General features: G+C 38.5%; 1 long non-coding RNA gene across 1 annotated transcript in view; it reads left to right on the forward strand.

Moving 5' to 3' along the window:
• The first annotated feature begins 252 nt into the window (after positions 1-252).
• The window catches only part of LOC126184815 (uncharacterized), a 38,626-nt gene continuing 17,627 nt past the window's right edge, over positions 253-21,251 (forward strand). The window contains exon 1 of the long non-coding RNA XR_007536887.1: positions 253-740. This is a non-coding gene — a long non-coding RNA (uncharacterized LOC126184815). The remainder of the gene's footprint in view (positions 741-21,251) is intronic.

Raw genomic sequence — 21,251 nt, forward strand, 5'->3', positions numbered from 1 at the left:
TAAATGAATTCTAAATTCAACACATTAATCTGTCAAAATAGTAATTTAATTAATATTAATCAATAAAATAAAAAATATTTCAACCATATGGTCCTTTCGTACTAATATGAATTAATAAACTTAGGATAGAAACCGACCTGGCTCACGCCGGTCTGAACTCAGATCATGTAAGAATTTAAAGGTCGAACAGACCTAATTACTGGGCTACTGAACCCAAAATTTTTCTTAATCCAACATCGAGGTCGGAATCTGCTTTGTCAATATGAGCTCTCAAAAACAATTACGCTGTTATCCCTAAGGTAACTTGATCTTATTATCATAAATTATGGATCAAAACATCAAACATAATTAAATGATATAATAATGAAGAGTTTATTCATTCTTCATGTCTCCCCAACAAAACATCATCATTAAATATAGAAAGACAAACAAAAAACTATATAAAAATAAAATGTTAAGCTCTATAGGGTCTTCTCATCCTAAAGAAAAATTTAAGCCTTTTGACTCAAAAGTTAAATTCAAAAATTTATTAAGAGACAGTTGATTTCTCGTCAAGCCATTCATTCCAGCCACTAATTAAGAGACTAATGATTATGCTACCCTTGCACGGTCAAAATACCGCGGCTCTTTAAAAATCTGCTCAGTGAGCAGGCCAGACCTCAAAGTATTTTCAAGAGGACATGTTTTTGATAAACAGGCGGAAAACAATTTTGCCTAGTTCCTTATAATAAATTCACAAGGTAAAAACTATATACAAATAAATATACTAATTCTATTATTACTACAAAAATTTTAAAATTAAATAAATAATCTTAATAAAAAACCTAAAATAATTATAAAATCAAAATAAAAAATAATGAACTAAAACGTAATCTTAGAGATAGCTGGTTTAAAGCTTATTATTATATTTTATAAAACAAATTATAGGTTATTAACTTCAAAGCTTATCCCTTAAAGAATAAATAAGTTAATATTTATACTTGAAAAATTAAATAAACAACTGTTTTAACCATTAATATTCACTTGTATCAATCGTATAACCGCGGCTGCTGGCACGAACCATGCCGATACTAAATCAATTGCTAAATCCAAAATCACTTGATAATTAATTCAAATTACTGCAAAATAGAACATTTAGTTTAACAAATCTTACATATAATACAAGGAAAAAGTGAATAATATAAGCAAGAATAAAACTTTTGAAAACAAAATAAGAAATTCAAAAATATATATAATTAAGAAAAAATAAAAGATTCAAATATTTAAAGAAAGAAACAGAAAAAAAAACATAAATAGTGACAAAAAAAAAGAAGCGCACCCTCGAATGACCACAACAACTTCTCTATTATATGTAAATAAAGGTTAATATGGAATATTTATACCAATAAATGCATTATATTCTTTCTTATTTAATCTTTCTTTTCACTAATAATAAAGAAAGATTAAATAATATAATAAATATATTTTATACAATTATGTAAATTAATGTAATATGTTATTATTATAAAATTAACTTTATATTAAGTTAACTTAAATATTAATTAATTAAATAATTTAATTATAGAAAATATATATAATTATATTATTATAATTAATATAATTATTTACATTAATGTAATATTTTATATTTAATAATATCAATTATATTTATTATATCCAATTATAATAATATTTAATATTAATTTACATATTATTATATAATTTATAATATAATAACCTATTTTAAGCTAAAACATAAGTAGCTATAATCCTAGGTAAATAAATGTATTAAAATAATCATTTAATAATAATAAAATAACATTATAGGTATTTAAATCTAATTAAATGTAATATATTAATATAAATTATTTACTATATATAATATATACTCAAATAATCCGAACCGAGACGAATTAGTTAGAAATAACCAAAATGATACATAAACAAATTAAAAAAAATTTTTTTTATTTATATATTACATATAAATGAAGTGCCTGATTAAAGGGTTACCTTGATAGGGTAAATCAAGTAAATAAAAATTATCTTCATTAAAAAATTACATAAGACAGAATTAAACTACCTCCTTTAGTATCAAAAACTAACATGCGTCATACACCTTGATGTAAAAAGGTAAGCTAAACAAGCTAATGGGTTCATATCCCATTTATAGAGGTATCAATCCTCTCCTTTTTAATGACCAACAACTCTACAAAACTTCTCTTCCTATCAACATTAATGATAGGAATGATCCTGTCCATTTCATCAAACTCCTGATTTGGAGTTTGAATAGGACTTGAGATCAACTTACTTTCATTTATTCTGCTCCTAACAAGAAATAAAAATATAATAATAAATGAATCATCAGTTAAATATTTTATTGTCCAAGCAATAGCATCGACAATACTATTATTTTCAATTTTGCTGATTCAAATAAAATATCTAATTTGATGAGAAACAGAACTTATTCCATCAATAATAATCAGATCTAGATTATTATTAAAGATCGGGGCTGCACCCTTTCATTTCTGATTTCCAGAAGTAATAGGAGCTTCAAGATGAAATAACTGTTTAACACTAATAACATGACAAAAAATTGCCCCAATAATGGTGTTATCTTACTGTATTCAATTAAGAACTTTCGTTTGAACAATTATCATTCTAATAATTATTATTGGGGCAATAGGTGGTTTAAATCAAGTGTCTCTTCGGCAACTTCTAGCATATTCCTCAATTAGACATTTAGGGTGAATAATTAGATCTCTAACTGTTAGAGAAAACATCTGAGAATTATACTTTATTATTTACTCACTATTCAGATTAATTATGGTCTTATTATTTAAGCAAATAAATCTATTTTTTATAAACCACATTTATTCAGCCAGAAATATAAAAACTGAAATTAAATTTATAATATTTTTATCTCTTCTATCCCTAGATGGTTTGCCACCATTCCTTGGATTTCTACCAAAATGAATTGTAATTCAATCATTAATAGAAAATAACATAACAACTATTATAACCATTATGGTTGTATTAACCACAATTACACTTTACTATTATATATGTATTAGATTCACAGCCCTAATTATATCATACACAGAAAATCCATGATCTATAAAAATAAAGTCTCAAAAATCAAGAACAGTAATAATTTCAACAATAGGATTAATCTCAACATCAACCTTAATCTCATTATACTAAGGACTTAAGTTAACTAAACCAATAACCTTCAAAGTTATAATTAAAAGAATAATCTTTTAGGCCTTAGTAAAATTTCAGGACATTCGTTTTATAGGTTCTATTGTTAATTTTATGCCTTTAACTTCAGTTTGTTTTAATGAATGAATGAATGAATGAATGAATGAATGAATGAATGAATGAATGAATGAATGAAATGGCGAAAGAAGTTATTTTTAGATTAAATATATGTCCGAAAGTATTGAAGATCATGATCTGAGGTGATGAAAGTACAGTCGTGGCAACGACAGGATTACAGTATGTGGAGTACGAAAAAACGAGTTTCCCCGGCAACAGAGCCAGACACTGTTAAAAATCGCGTACTTCACTGCAAGGAATAACAACTCGGGATAATGTGCTACGTTACACTGTGCCAGGCTTGTCAAAGAAGCGGGCGGGGCCTGATAAACCGTCCGGCCGGCAAACGCCAGAATGATATCCGTGGTAGGCTAACGTGCCTAGCTTCAGTTATGTATGGATTTTCTTTAGCCCAGTGCACGCAGCTTTTGCAATTAATTGTTCCGTAAAATTTAAAGGTTACGTCATCCGGCAAAATACTTAGGTCCTCGAAATATTTAACTTCTTCACAAATTTTGATGAACTAACGAAATTAATTTCCCGTTTTGGCATCAGCTACATTCAGAATGTGTGTCGGAATGTAAGCCTTTAAGATTTGGCTCTGCTAATCTCGATCCAACGAGAGCATTGTCCTTTGTTGTCAGTGTGACCGACATTTTTCTTCCGCTATATGCCTTCACGCAATCTACTGTTCCCTAGACTTCAACCATGCCTCGGATTCTTGTAACTCTTAACTGCAAAGATCAAAGGTGGTACTGCCCAAGTAAAATTCTTAAATGTCGTTTGTTTTCTAAAAACACTTCAGCATCCGCTTCATACCTGCAAACGATGTCACATCTATTTAGAGTCCTGCAAGAAATGGAAGCATTGCTAAGTTTTGCACTTCATTCTGATTCAGTGCCCAGAAACATATTTCCCTTTTTTAATAAACATTTTTGGAACAGTGATCAAAAATTCTTAAAATTTTTCTTTCAAAAATTCAGGCTTGATCACACCACTTAAGTTTCAAGAACATAGGTGACTGGTTTCGGTCATATCCCATTATCATCATCAGACCTGTAATTTAATTTAGAAAGTAATAGAAACCTTACTAGATTGACAATAAAATGACAAAATGCTTATAAAGATAAAATACAATAAGACTTGTTATACCCATGGCAACCTTCGAAGATGGTAGATGGAGCACTCTTCTCAGCTACTGTGATGTCAACTGGTGCCAGCAAGTGACGGGCATACGTTTAAATACGAAGATGTTCCGCCTACCTCTTCTCCCTATACCTCACGTCAACCAGTGTAAAACGGGTTCGCATAATCGTCAAAACGTAAAAAAAAGTACAATAATAACATAAAAAGTTATGTATAAAATATCTTTACAACCATGGAACTACTTAGATATTGTATAAAATACCAATTAAAAGCTTTAAAAATAACTGTACAGACTATGAATACTTTGTGTGCCCTCTATGGGCTAAGGTGGTACTACCACAATGGTTTAAAAGTCAACGATGTTGTGAAGGTCTTTGGCATTGTGGCATCATATCGATATGAGTTGTGACTTGACTGCAAGTATACACCTATGCTAGATTCAGTTTGTCTTATATTATCATTATTTGGCACTGGAGATATATGTAATAATGAAATGATCAGCTGACGAGTGGTATATTACATTTTTTAAATGTCATAAAACTGGTTTATTAAAAATGGGGTTATATTTCGTAATATTTCTAGTTGGAAGTTTAAGATTATGATATAAATATTTATGTACTGTTCTGAGGTACATTTCTGCCATGGATAGAACTGGGTCCTACGATTTTCTGAACAAAAGAGTACATACGTGTTCATAGAATTTCGTCAAAGAGATGATAAAAATGTTTCTCACGAAAATCCAGCTGTTCATTGAGAAGCACTGATGGTTCATCTCTCTAACGGGCATATATCTCGATCTCCTCCTAAATATTTAATAATAAGCCTTTATTAGCGCAATGAAGGACTTGCAAATTGTTGTACCATCCCTTCAGCATGCTTATTAAAAGTTACATGATGGCCGAAGACTGATTTTGTTCGTGCGGTGCTATTCTGATGGTCAAGTGATATGACCGAAACCGGTCACCTATGTTAATGAAACATAAGTGGTGTGATCAAGACAGTATTTTTGAAAGAAAAATTTTAGACCTTTCCCTGCTTTTAAAAGATAAATTCAGTTCCATAGAGTTCATTTTGCGACAAGCAGGAGTAGTTGGGTTGAAGTGAACTTGAAATGCAAACATTTTAGGTTAGGCTTTACCGTGACTTATTGACATTAAATGAAACAAGTAGTTTACTGTAGCCAGTCAACGGTGACTGGTAACAGTAAACTTGTTTCATTTAATGAACTGAACTTGCTGTGACAGCCTACTAAGATATGCGTTTCGTCTGCAGGAGGCGACTGCAGAAGACGACAACGACCAGGGAGATGACCAGGACGACGAAGTAGAAGAGGCTGCCGAGGATGAGGTGACGGATGTCTCCGCGTACAGCCTGGAAGACACACGGGTTGTGGGCTAGTCATACCATAATTACGTTTAATAAAATCAAAATATCGATTGATAGCGGATGTTGCAGTCACAGATATAGTTATGAGCGCAGAACTAAGTATTGCATGCATCAATAAACATGTTTAAAGGGACTATTTTTGTTTGATCTGCCGTAACGATTGGTACCCTGAAATATGTTCTATGTAATTGGTACATTAGTTTATTTACGAGAAGAAATGATGAAGATGCAAAATTTAGATTTAATCAAAGTTTTTTCCATTGAATAGTTGTATTTGGTCTTCTGTTACAGTAATCTGGTTCGTCTTTGTTCTAAATTTCATATCGAAAATCACAACTGCGAAGTTACACACAAAGAGCGAGAAAACTATGGCTTGTGTGGTCAGTAAGAAATACAAGAACATAGTTTATTCATCTCTTAATGAAAACATTTTTCCAGCTGTAATACAGTATTTGAATCGTTAAAGGCACAAATAGCGCTTCTCCACTTTTTTTACACTGAGTCATTTAAATTTTCGTATTTTTGGAGACAACACACACAGTTTTATGTAGAAATAACGTATCTATCACATACTTATGGCCTACAGGCAAGGTTTAAAATTTCAGTGTAATTCAGAAACGACTCTTCTCCTGCAGAGGTGCTATTTATGCTTTGAATGTGTGCATGGAAATGTTCTGTCTGTTCAGCACGTGGTGTACCACTACCATCCTTTGAATGTCAACCGGCAGCATGGCATCTGATAATGAGAAAGTGTTTTGTTCGAAGTGAAAAAAACGTGAAAAGGAACTTAAAAATATCGAATACAAATCAGAACATGTGAAGGAAGCAAAAGTAAATAGTTCGGCATACATCAACTTCAACTGTGCTTCTAAGGTCGTCACAAAGAAGAAAATTGGATACGATTGCAAATCAGTGTGCTGCAGTTTCACTGTAAATTTTGATTATGCAAAACGTTTGCTGTTGAAAACAGTGCTTCAGTGTGTCATTAACAGTTCCATAATACATCACATGTGTAAAAAGGTTACGGAGCTGTCAGAGGGATCATGATGAGATATCCACAAACTTTTGTAGCAAATAAAGATGAACACGATTAGTATTACAAGCACTGGTGAAGTGGTAAAAGTTAACAAGATAAGGAAGCAAAGATATTTCGCACATGATATTTCATGTATTATGTTACATAACGTTTAGTAAGATGTCAAATATATGCCAAGGCATTTCAAAATAGAAATGTGACAAAAGCTCGTGCTCGCCTTTTGACATGTTTTTTTTCTGTCTGGAATGTCTCTAAAGAACATAAAGGGTAAAAATGTCACTAAATGCAACTCCAAGGGGCCAGTAGTCGAGCAGTTACGCTCATATCCAACACAAAGGGTCATTATACATAACGAAATGAAAATATTCGACTAAGAACCTTAATATCAAAATAATGAATAGCATTTTTGTGGAGAAGTATCCTGAACAGGTTTCCTATTTGTTGAATATTATTTTTGGAAGAACGGTTCACACTGGTACTCAAAAGTCCACAAATTGCTATTTCCTGTAAATGTAAAGCTATAGCAATAAACTTAAGTCCATTAGTAGTAGTAGTAGTAGTAGTAGTAGTAGTAGTTGCAGAGTATACAGTCCATACGAGGAGACCAAAAACGTTCCCAAGCAAAATGGAATCCTTGTATAATCTAAGTAAAGAAAACAATGAAGTTGCTATAATATGTGTAATTACATGCAGAATCTGCAGCTGCCGAAGATGTCAGTACAGGAAGCGCTCTGCTGCAGGCAACTTCCCTTCAAGGTATTATATATTCACAATATGAACTGCATTGCAAAACTTTACGTACAGGTATATCATGAGGGATAGGCCAAGAAACATCTGGATGAAGTTGCTCTTCTTTCTTAGACTACATTAATAGTGAAGTACAAAGTTCTACTATGTAACTACAAATTTCCTGGTGGTTTTCCTGGTCAGAACAAAAATAAGTGTTGGATTTCTTAAAAACACTGGTTAGCACTGAAAGATTACACAATTTAGACCATTATTTTCCCGTACGTGGGCATTCTTACACGCCTCCTGACTGTAATTTCGATGTTACAGAGAGATTCGCATATCAGATAGAATATATCAATTGCATGAGGAAGTAGTGTTAATAGTATCTTGGAACAAGAACAACATATTTAGTATTAAAATTTACAGACTGCAAACATTTTTGATTTTCGTAACTGGTGACAAAAATAGGTCTCCTTCAGGAAGTAAGTATTTTCGGTTGAGTCTATGCGAATAACGGTGAAAAAAATGAAAAGTAATATTCTATGTATGTGAATTTATGGAGTTTAGATATGAAGAGCATCTTGTCGTAGGAAGGAGTATCACTGATGGACTGATTGTGCAAAGCAACAGTTGAAAATTATGAACAATCAACCGTCCATTGTTGCCATGTGCTCCTTTTCTGCAGGGCTATGTGGAACTAAATGAGAAGAAACCAACCGATATACAGAAACTGAAACCATTCATACCAACAGTATATTGTGACTACATAATTAACTGGTGACAAATTCTGTTGATAAGGCTTATTCCGCAAGATACTTTTGTTTTCTTTACTGAATTTCTAACATTTGTGTACCCTTATGATGTGACAAATACAAGATTTTCATTTTATTTCAAACATGTTTTGCGTAGATATTTGAGTACTCAAAATTGTTTGTTAAAAGGGAAGCACCCCCTTCCCCTCCCCCTCCCCCTCCTCCTCCATTAGATTTAGTGGTAAGATGGTTCTGTGGATATCCCGTCAAAAACTGAACACAGATCAAGCATGAAAACAGAAATGTGTACTATACTTTGAAAAAATAACCAAATCGAAGCAGTGAAAGATCGAACTTTAAGATTGGAAACCTCGAAGGAAATGTGGAAAGCGAAGTGCCGTGGTTGTGTGGTCATGGTGTTCGAATGCTTCGCTGGAGATAAGAGTTCAAATCTCCCTCACGCTCTATTTTTTTTCTCAAATTTATGTCCGTCCAGTCAATGACATGTCTGTTTCCACTTCTCTAGTCTTGGTAATAGTTGTACCCTACATCGGTTATACAACATGAGTTTTATGGTAAGAATACGAGTATATTACCGTCGTAAGCGCACATAAGGTGTGAGCAGGCGAGATGCCGCATAGACCTCTCACGGAAATGAAAACAACAAATACATGGGTGAACAGTGTTACAAGGAAAGGAATTAGTGAAAACTTTCAAAATTGAACTAAAGAGTCATAACATGTGGTACTTGCGTAGAAAAAAATAGACATGTACGTCTGGAGGTCAATTCATTACACTTCGTTGTTGTAAGCAGAAGTTACAGCACAATAGACACATTAATGACCCGACGGACAGTTCATAACTTTGTGAGAAATAAAAAAAATATATGTTCGAAATCGGATCTCTCCTTTGCAGTCCAACACTGTAATCAGATAACCACGACACCATGGCTGTGTACATTCGGTAGATGTTGCACATTTTGAGCTTGGACTGCTCGTTTTTATTTTGCTGATTTTTTTCGTAGTTCAGTACATCTTCTTTCTGTTTTCATGCTTGATCTGTGTTAAGTTTTTGAAGAGCTATCCACTGGGCTATCTTACCACTGAATCTGAGGGGGCTGTGATGGGGAGTTGCCCTATGAACCCCTAGCACAGGATAGGAAGAATGGGTCTCATGATCTGCTACCAGAGTAAAACTTTCCTAATAAACAGATTTATTGCTTTAAGTTTCCTAGTTTACTTCTGAAAAATGTAGGCTTTTGTCTTGGTTTCATGTTATCGACAGATTGTATAAATATTTGCACTTAACACTAGATAATCAAAAGAATTCCATAGCTCTCGGCACCATATTAACGCCTATGCTTAAAGTGCTTGGTAGAGTTCATTTAACCACATTCCCACTAATTCTCTATTATTCCATTCTCGAACAGCGCCTGGAGAAAACGAACACCTATATCTTTCTGTGCGTGCTCTGATTTCCCTTATTTTACTATGGTGATCTTTCTCCCTCTGTAGGCTGGCATCAATAAAATACTTTCGCATTAGGAGGAGAAGTTGGTGATTCAAATTTCGTGATAAGTTCCCGCAGCAACGAAAAAGCCTGTGGTTTAACGATCTCCACCCCAAATCGTGTAATATGTCTGTGAAGTTCTCTCAACTATTAACCGATAATAGAAAACGTGCTACCCTTCTTCGAACTTCCTCCATGTATTCTGTGAATCTTACCAGGAAACTATACCACACTGTGCAGCAGTACTCGAAAGGTGTAGTGTAGGCACTTTCATGTTGCATCTTCTAATGCTCTGCCAACAAAACTCTATCTTCTGTTTTCCTTCACCACAACATTTTCTGTGTGCTCTTTCCAATGTAAGTTATCTATAATTGCAATTCCTAGGTATTTAATTCAATTTACGGCCGTTAGATTTGCCTGTTTTATCGAGTAACCGAAGTTCAACGGATTCCTTTTAGCACTCATGTGGATGACTTCACACTTTTCATTATTTAGGGTAAACAGCCAAACATCGCAGCATACAGCTATCTAAATCCTTTCGCAATTGGTTTCAATCTTCTTATGACTTTGCTAGTGATAAACGACGGCATTATCTGCAAACAACGTAAGATGGCTGCTCAAATTGTCTCCTAAATTGCTCATGAAGGTAAGGAACAGCAAAGGCCCTGTAACACCATCTTGGTGAATGCCAGAAATGACACCTGTTTTATTCGCTGTTTTTCTGTCAGTTACTACAAACTTTACTAGTATAGAATTATTTTTTCATTTGCTGGAAAATGACAGAGCGAAGAAGTATTGTTGCAGAAGTAAGATTCACTGGGATCGTGTTCTAATTTTAACGCATGTAAATACGCTGTTCCAACAAATACGATAATTCCATCTATAAAGTACGGAGGAGGCAGTGCTCGTTCGGGGCCGGATAAGAATTTGCTCTGGATCCAGATTCTTAAATTTTTTCAAGCAGAAATACGCAACATAGCCGATCGATATAAAACACAGACAAACAAATAATTGCAATTTCAGAAAAAAATTGGGTAATGTATTCTAGATAAACAGGTTCACAAATAGAGCAAGTAGCTAACTCGTTGGTCCAGCTCTGGCCTTCATGCAAACAGTTTTTCAGCTTGGCATTAGTTCAGAGTTGGTGGATGTCCTCCTGAGAGATATCGTGTCGAAGTCTGTTCATTTTGCACATTAGATACCCACAATCCCGAATTGGCTTGAGGTCTTTGCCCATAATGCCCCAAACGTGATCAATTGGAAGTGATGGGGCAGCCTTGGTGGCAAATGTAGGGTTGGGTAGCACGCTTTTACTGGTCAGCGGGGCTCAGTTCCAACCAGGACTCATCAATGACGAGAATTATACTCTAGTAGTCTAGTCAAAGAGATTCCATGCCCCGATGATAGCGAAGACGTGTCTGCAGGCGCCCCAGACAGTGGTGAGATACCAACCCGTCAGTCACCTGCCATACAGCCTGCCAACCATGAGCAATGATCTGTGGTGCCTTTTCATTTCACAGCAAGACCCCTTTGGTTGTCAGCCGCGGCGCACTTACATCACAGCGGTACGTCGGCGATATTCTATGCCCCCTTCTGTTCTTCATCACAAATCATCATGGGTTTACATTTCAAGTAGATAACACCCGCCCACAGATAGCGAGAGTTTCTACTGCTTGCCTTCGTGCTTGCCAAACCCTACCTGAGCAGTCGCTGGTGAAGTATCAGTGCAGCAGCGAGTCGCATATTTAGCTTTCGTATTTGTTTTGTAGTTTAATCTTAATTTCTTTCCGAGTGTTTGTGCGCTTGCATATTTAATTAAATAAAATCCTTGCGTATTCTCGTATTTGAGAGGAGTAATATTGCTTATTGATAGCCGTAGAGTATAAATTCGCGGAGTCGTTAGATATTAGCAGTACGATGGATAGGGTGTGTGCGTGCTTCGTGCGGGCGCAGGAGGAACTGGCTGCGGTTCGCGAGCAGCTGAGCGTCCTGTTGGCCACGGTCAGCCGCATTCAGGCTGCTGTGTCGAGGTGCAGCGACGGCGTAGGGTCTGGCACGTCGCTCTAGACACCCTAGTTGTCGCTTGCTGCGTTCGTTGACTCAGCCGCCGGGGCACCTTCTAGTGTACCCGGCGTATTGGGGCCGCCCTCACCTCAGGGTGAGTCACGGACTGCAACGCGTTCGCGTCGCTCGAGGCGGAGGGTCAATGTGGAGGCTGCCTGGCTGGCCTCACCCGTTCGTCCTGTCTGGGCAGGTGGCCGCTCCTTCAGCAGGGCCAGAGCAGGCACACAGGGGCAAAGGCTTACTGGTTATTGAGCTCCAACGTTAGGTGGGTGATGGAGCCCCCTTAGGGAAATAGCGTACAGGGCAGGAAAGAACTCCAACGTGCACTCGGTTTGTCTGCCGGGGGGCCTCATCCAAGATGTTGAGGCGGCCTTGCCTGCGGCTATTGAGCGTACGGGGAGCAGTCTTCTGCATGTAGTTGCCCACGTCGGCACCAATGATGCCTGTCGCTTGGGTTCTGAGGCGATCCTCAGTACGTACAGGCGGCTGGCGGATTTGGTGAAGACCGCTGGCCTTGCACGTGGGGTGCAAGCAGAGCTCTCTATTTGCAGCATTGTTCCCAGAGTGGATCGGGGTCCTTTGGTTTGGAGCCAAGTGGAGGGTCTCAACCTGAGGCTTCATCAACTCTGTGATGGTCTCCGTTGCAGATTTCTAGACTTGTGCTATTGGGTGGGGAATTCTAGGATGCCCCTAGATAGGTCAGGGGTGCACTACACAAAGAAAGCGGCTACTCGGGTAGCGGAGTACTTGTGGCGTGCATATGGGGGTTTTTTAGGCTAGGCAGTAGTGCGAGGTGTCCTGATAAACACTCACCAGTCGACGTGCAGGCAGGGAAATCAGGATGCGCTCAGTGTAATGACGCTTCAGCTATCAAGATATTAGCAGTAAATTTTGAGTGTTAGGAATAAAGTTCCTGAATTTGCAGCCCTCCAGGAAGCGTGTGGCGCGCAAATTATTCTCAGGACTGAGACCTGGCTGAACCCTGAGATAGGAAGTTCTGAAATATTTAGTGAGGGTAGGAACGTGATTTTAAATTTATTAGAATAAGTACTTGAATTAATTCGATTGAATAAGTGTATCTGCTTTTACTTTTAGGATGAACGAAAAAAACTAAATCGAAAAATAAAGACTGCAAAATCTACAGACATGCCATCTGCCTTGAGGCCAGTGCCTCATGGTCTGGGATTTCCAGTTACATCACCATCTGGTAAGCAGAGTGACTTTTCAGGTGGATTAAAGTAATCACCATCATTATAAATGCAGAGCTCATGTGGAGTTTAATCAACAATGGACCACCCCATGTGCCATTCAATAATGCTACAGGGTTGGCAGGAAATGACAGTGGTTTCACTGACTGACTGACTAATTGATTGACTGGATCGTCAGTGGAACGATATTAACTGTATGGTTGCCATCAAATGTTTGTGCAATATTTTTTATTAAAATAAAAATGCCTCTTACAGTAGTTATAGCTCTAATACTTACTCCTACTTTTCTAAGCATGTTATAAATTGTTAGACAGTACAATGTCAATGAACATTAAGTTACTATCTATAGTTATTTTAAATATTTAATTAGAGTGTAATTGCTATCATTAGTTAAATATTTTTTAGCCATTGGCTACAGGTGTGGAAACCATTCATGTCTTTTATTTCTTGTGGCAGTCTATCACAGTCTATCACAAAAAATTTTTCCATGGTGTAATCCACAATTTTGAAACTTTGACTTGTTTCTTCAGTTGAGATGTAAAAGTGACTGGATTTGTTTCCATGGTTATGCATTGTGCTGTTTTGCTGTTCAAATTAAAATATTTTCTTATATAAATTATGTTGTGAGAGATGTAATCACATGGAACAGTCAGAATTTCTAACTTTTTGAATAAATATTCACAGTGTGCCCTGTTACTACTATTCATTACTATTTGTTTAGCACTCAACTGTACATTGAAACTAGTATGTATGTTCCCAACACTTCCTGTATTCCTCAAAACATTATCCCATTGATGAGGATTTTATATATATATATATATATATATATATATATATATATATATATATATATATATATATCTCCAAAGTAGGTCATTTTCAGTCTTGAGATGTGCACAATGGTGCAAAGATTTGCAGGGTATAACATGATTAGGTAGCCTCTTTGCCAAAATTCCCATATCTACATCTACATCTACATGATTACTCTGCAATTCACATTTTAAATGCTTGGCAGAGGATTCATCGAACCACAATCATACTATCTCCCTACCATTCCACTCCCGGAGAGCGCAGAAAAAACGAACACCTAAACCTTTCTGTTCGAGCTCTGATTTCTATTATTTTATTTTGAAGATCATTCCTACCTATGTAGGTTGGGCTCAACAAAATATTTTCGCATTCGAAAGAGAAAGTTTGTGTCTGAAATTTCGTAAATAGATCTAGCCGCAACGAAAAACGTCTTTGCTTTAATGACTTCCATCCCAACTCGCGTATCATATATGCCACACTCTCCCCCCTATTGCGTGATAATACAAAACGAGCTGCCCTTTTTTGCATCCTTTCGATGTCCTCCGTCAATCCCACCTCATAAGGATCCCACACCGCGCAGCAATATTCTAACAGAGGACGAACCTGTGTAGTGTAAGCTGTCTCTTTAGTGGACTTGTTGCATCTTCTATGTGTCCTGCCAATGAAACGCAACCTTTGGCTCGCCTTCCCCACAATATTATCTATGTGGTCTTTCCATCTGAAGTTGTTCGTAATTACAGCATCATCTGCGAACAACCTAAGAGAACTGCTCAGATTGTCACCCAGGTCATTTATACATAATTAGATCAGCAACAGCAGAGGTCCCAGGACACTTCCCTGGGGAACACCTGATATCACTTCAGTTTTACTTGATGATTTGCCATCTATTACTACGAACTGCGACCTTCCTGACAGGAAATCACGAATCCAGTCGCACAACAGAGACGATACCCCATAGGCCCGCAGCTTGATTAGAATTCGCTTGTGAGGAACGGTGTCAAAAGCTTTCCGGAAATCTAGAAATACGGAATCAACTTGAGATCCCCTGTCGATAGCGGCCATTATTTCGTGTGAATAAAGAGCTAGCTGCATTGTACAAGAAATATTTTTTCTGAAACCATGCTGATTACGTATCACCTTCGAGGTGATTCATAATCTTTGAATACAGTATATACTCGAAAACCCTACTGCAAACCGACATCAATGATATAGGTCTGTAGTTCGATGGATTACTCCTACTACCCTTCTTAAACACTGGTGCGACCTGTGCACTTTTCCAGTCTGCAAGTACAGATCTATCGGTGAGCGAGCGGTTGTGTAAGATTGCTAAGTAGGGAGCTATTGTATCAGCGTAATCTGAAAGGAACCTAATCGGTATACAATCTGGACCTGAAGACTTGTCCGTATCAAGCGATTTGAGTTGCTTCGCAACCCCTAAGGTATCTACTTCTAAGAAACTCATGCTAGCAGCTGTTCGTGTTTCAAATTCTGGAATATTCCATTCGTCTTCCCTGGTGAAGGAATTTCGGAAAACTGCGTTCAATAACTCCGCTTTAGCGGCGCAGTCGTCGGTAACAGTACCATCGGCACTGCCCAGCGAGGGTATTGACTGCGTCTTGCCGCTTGTGTACTTTACATACAACCAGAATTTCTTCGGATTTTCTACCAAATTTCGAGACAATGTTTCGTTGTGGAAGCTATTAAAGGCATCTCGCATTGAAGTCCGTGCCAAATTTCGCATGTCTGTAAATTTTAGCCAATCTTTGGGATTTCGCGTTCTTCTGAACCTCGCACGCTTTTTCCGTTGCCTCTGCAACAGCGCTCGGACCTGTTTTGTGTACCATGGGGGATATCTTCCATCTCTTACCAATTTATGAGGTATGAATCTCTCAGTTGCTGTTGGTACTATATCTTCGAATTTGAGCCACATCTCGTCTACATTTGCATAGTCAGTTCGGAAGGAATGGAGATTTTCTCTTAGGAAGGCTTCTAGTGACACTTTATCCGTTTTTTTTAAATAAAATTATTTTGCGTTTGTTTCTGCTGGATTTGGAAGAAACGGTATTGAGCCTAGCTACAACGACCTTGTGATCACTAATCCCTGTATCAGTCATGATGCTCTCTATTAGCTCTGGATTGTTTGTGGCTAAGAGGTCAAGTGTGTTTTCGCAACCATTTACAATTCGCGTGGCTTCGTGGACTAACTGCTCGAAATAATTTTCGGAGAAAGCATTTACGACAATCTCGGAAGACGTTTTCTGCCTACCACCGGTTTTGAACAAGTATTTTTGCCAACATATCGAGGGAAGGTTGAAGTCCCCACCAACTATAACCGTATGAGTGGGGTATCTGTTTGTTATGAGACTCAAATTTTCTCTGAACTGTTCAGCAACTATATCATCGGAGTCTGGGGGTCGCTAGAAGGAGCCGATTATTAATTTAGTTCAGCTGTTAAGTAAAACCTCCACCCATACCAATTCGCATGGAGTATCTACTTCGCCTTCACTACAAGATAAACCACTACTGACAGACAAAAACACTCCAACACCAATTCTGCCTAATGTATCTTTCCTGAACACCGTCTGAAACTTCGTAAAAATTTCTGCAGAACTTATTTCAGGCTTTAGCCAGCTTTCTGTACCTATAACGATTTCAGCTTCTGTGCTTTCTATTAGCGCTTGAAGCTCAGGGACTTTCCCAGCACAACTACAACAATTTACAACTACAATTCCGACTGTTCCTTGATCCAAGCACGTCCTGTATTTGCCATGCACCCTTTGAGATTGCAGCCCACCCAGTACTTCCCCGAGGCTTTCTAACCTAAAAAACCGCCCAGTCCACGCCACACAGCCTCCGCTACCCGTGTAGCCTCGAGCTGAGTGTAGTGAACTCCTGACCTATTCAGCGGAACCCGAAACCCCACCACCCTATGGCGCAAGTCAAGGAATTGGCAGCCAACACGATCGCAAAACCGTCTGAGCCTCTGATTCAGACCCTCCACCAGGCTCTGCACCAAAGGTCCGCAGTCGGTTCTGTGAACGATGCTGCAGGTGGTGAGCTCTGCCTTCATCTCGTAAGCAAGACCGGCAGCCTTCACCAAATCATATAGCCGCTGGAATCCAGAGAGAAATTCCTCAGATCCAAAGCGACACACGTCATTAGTGCCGACATGTGCCACCACCTGCAGCTGGCTGCACCCTGTGCTCTTCATGGCATCCGGAAGGACTCTTTCCACATCAGGAATGACTGTTCATTTTAACTAACAGTCTACATTCATCCCCAAGAATTTGGTATCAGTTACACAATATAAGAAATTATAATTTACTTTCAATTTAGTATCACTGGGTTTTTCATTTAGTCAAAAGTTTATACAGTTTGTCTTTTTCACTTTTAAAGTAACTGTTGCCCTAGTGTCAGTCCTAATTGAGTGAAAGGAAAATTTTATCAAAATTCAATGAAGGTGTGGTTGGGCAATGAAATCTGCGGCCGTTGGCAGAGTGTGGTAATAGTCAACAGCCAGCAGTCCAGGCAACGTGAAAATGGCACTCGCAGGCACAGAGCTGTGATGGCGGTATTGCACGCACGTTTTTTTTTTTTAACGAGTCAGGAAACCACAGCGTTGCTTTAAGTTATTACGATGTATGAGGAGGGGCACTGGGCCAGAGTCAGGTGGCCAATTTGTAAGTGGTAGGCATGTGGCAATTTGTCCCTGCCTTAATTTCTGTCTCTCTCTGGCACTATGTCAGAAGCGAAGGGAAAACCAGCATAAATAGACAGCTAATTTTAGGTAGAGAGAGTGTGGCAGGTCAGTTGAGCGTCAGGATGGACCTATGCTGGTCTACACGTATAGGGGCAAGTCTGCCAGCAATGTTATAGGTATTCTACATAAGCTTGTACTTTGTTTCTATGTACTTGTTCGGGCTATATTCCGCCTTCAGCGACACAACACAGGGGTTGGATGGAAAGGCAGTGTGGAACTTGGAGATTGCATTGTCTGCCTGAAAGAGAGCAATTACAGCAGTCTACAGCATCCAGGAGGGGCTCTGTTCCTCTCCCATCTACCTTCCATGTTCGCTTCCCACCTGGCATACCGGTGTCTGGGAGAGGCTTACACTGTGGGAGGCACAACAGCGCTAGGGATGGCGGCAGGTGTTGCCACCTGGCAAACACCACTAGTGGCAAGTTGCAACACCACATCCAGGGGGGCGTGAGTTGGAGACCGGTCCTGTTCTGGGAGAAGTGTTGGCCCGAGGGCCATGGGTGACCAGTACATCCACCTTCGTCCCATGGTCAGGCAGAGCAGGCCAAATGGGGTGGAGAGTGGTGAGGACCAGGGACTGTAGCAGTATCCGGAATAGCGGGCAGCTACACGGCGCAAGACATGACACCTTGGCAGGTGGCGACCAGACAGAGCGTGGCTGGCCAAGACACGACACCTTGACGAGTGGAGACTGGGCAGATCAACGGCTGACTTCTGGCTGAGTGGCATTGATGACAACAGTAGCAGCATCAGAATACTGGAAGTTGCTGAGCCAGCTGGACTCATGTAACAGAGCTGTGGGTGGCATGCCAACACTATGCTTCACCCATGGAATACTGTAAATTAGCTGAATAAAGAAATGATTCCAAATACTGCTCTATCACTCTGCACTGCCCCTCAATGTTCTTGAACTTGCTCTGCCTCCTGACAAAATATGGCGCAATGGGTCCTGGCTTCAGCTTGGTCATCTGGAGTCCTGGGCTTGACCACCAAACTCGCAACATAACTCTAATTTTTAATGACCAGTTGTGAATGTCTCTGCGAGCTTCATTGGATTTTTATGTTAGCTGTGTTGAATTTCTGTCAGTGATCGCTATGATACTGTCATCAACAAACAGTCTGTTTTCTCTTACCCGACACCTTGTGGGAATCATTTAGATTTATAAGGAGGAGGATTGGGCCAAGTGCACCTCCATGGGTGATACTTACATAGATCAACCAGGAAAATATGATCACATACGTAACAGCTGATATGTCCCCTTTGGCGCAGATAACAGTAGAGACGAATTGTGACATGGAAGCAATGAGGTATCAGTAGGTCACTGGAGGGGGTTGGCACCACATTTGATACACAAGTCTACATCTACATATATACTCCATTAACCACCAAGTGGTGTGTGGCGGAGGGTACTATTCACGCCAAAGTCATATTCTCCCCCCACCACCACCACCCTCCCCCCTCTACAGGCCTTGCGACATAGTGCATTATCTTGTTGAAAAATGTCATCAGGAAACATGACCTTCATGAATGAGTGTCTGCAACCAGTGTATGACACTTGTTGGCTATATTGGTGCTTTACATATGCTCCACTGGACCCTTGGAGGACCACATGAATGTTCCCAAGAGCATAACAGAGCTGCTGCCAGCTTGTCTGCATCCCACATTACGTGTGCTGTTCCCCTAGAAGATAATGAATTCGCATCCACTCATTGGTATGATGAAGAAGCTATCTGGATTCATCAGACCATGCAATTCTCTGCTAGTGCGCCTATGTCCAGTGCTGATGGTCACTTGCCCATTTCAGTAGTAGCTGCCAATGTCATAGTATCAACACTGGCACATGCATAGGTCATCAGCTGTCGAGACCAATCATTAGGAGTGTTTGGTGCACTGCATGTTCAGACACACTTGTACCCTGCCCAGCCACCTGTCTGCTTAACCAGTTTGCCCAGCCTGTGACATCCAACGTTTGTAATGAGGTGTGGCCACACAACCCTGCGATGTCTGGACATGGTTTTACCTTTTTTTCATCATGTGTCAAGGACACTCACCACAACACTCCTCAAATACTCAACAACTCATGTAGTTTCGGAAATTCTTGTGCCAGGCTTCTAGGCCATCAGAATCTGCCCTCACTCAGACTCAGATAGATTGCATGCCTTTCCCTTTCTACACACAGACAGCATCCTCACTGTTACTACAAACACAATCGGTGTGTCTTATTACCAGTCATTGTTAACCAGCTGATTCTGCTATCATGTGGATCGATTTATATCGATAGTAGGTCAGTGGTCATCATATTCTGGTTGACCAGTGTAAGTTAATATATTTTTTATCTGATAAATGTTTTACTGCTAGTCTTTTAGAAATATGTGAGATTTTAATATCTTGCACCCACTTTTCCAAGTATGACTTAAACCACTTTTTTTGCCATACCCTTATTCCTAATAGGTCTAATTTGTGTAATAAAATTCTATGGTTAACTGTGTCAAATGCCTTCAATAGATAAAAAAATGCATGTTGTATTCTTGCCTTTGTCTCATACTTCGGGTACTATTTTAGTAAACAGTGTTTTAGCTGACCATGTGCCTCTTCTGGGCCTGAAAATGAATTGTTCACTGCAGAGAGAGTTGTATTTATTTTAGTACTCCATTAGCCTGTTTTCCTATATGGTTTCTATTGTCATGGGAAAACAAGGTAACAAAAAAAATTGGTTTGTGGTTTTCTACTTTTTCTGCATCACCATTTTATTCTATTGGTACTACTTTTGCTTTTTTCAGGTATACAGGAAAGCTGCCAGATTTGAAATATTAATTATTATTGTTAATAGGTTTTTTATGTTGTTTATAAATTTTTTAGGGACACTGACTTGAATCTCATTGAACCCCTGCATTTCTTATTGTTTCATTGGTGTGTTACCTGTGCAACATCTTTCTCTGTAGTTGGAAAGAGCACCAATGAATGCGGTGGCTAGTTCTGGTGGTGTAGAAAATATGCATCTGGAAATTTCTCTTGCAGTTTCATAGTAATGGCATTTGTATTCATTCACAAAGAGTGCTACTTCCTTTGGGTTGCTGATTTGAACATTTTTGCTTCTAATCTGAGTTTCCAAGTGTTTCTGTTCAACATTTGGTGTCTCCTGTTTGTTTATGTACCAGATTGCTTTGCTTTTGTTATTTGCCTTCAGTAATGTTTTACTGTTTGTAAGTTGCAGATAGCAATAACTTCCTGTAAGTTCTCCTGCAATTTTTGTAAAATTCTGAAAAAGCTGTATCAGTCTAGCTGATTTTGATGGATGTGAGAGACCTTAGAGTACCAGAGGACTTTTTGATATCTCTTGTCACACACACATTTTTTTGAAGTTCCAGTGGAATTCTGTGTTTTGGGGAATGATTCCTCAAATATTAGTTTAAAAATTGTCATGAGCTTATTAAACATTTTGTTTACATTTGTTTCAGGATACACTTTCTCTTACCCTTTGAATTGTAACTGGGATCATAACTAGTGAACCAACTCAGTACATTTTAAAGGAATATAATCAGAGTGACCAGTTAAA

Source organism: Schistocerca cancellata, chromosome 4 (genome assembly GCF_023864275.1).
Source record: "Schistocerca cancellata isolate TAMUIC-IGC-003103 chromosome 4, iqSchCanc2.1, whole genome shotgun sequence".
NCBI lineage: Eukaryota > Metazoa > Arthropoda > Insecta > Orthoptera > Acrididae > Schistocerca > Schistocerca cancellata.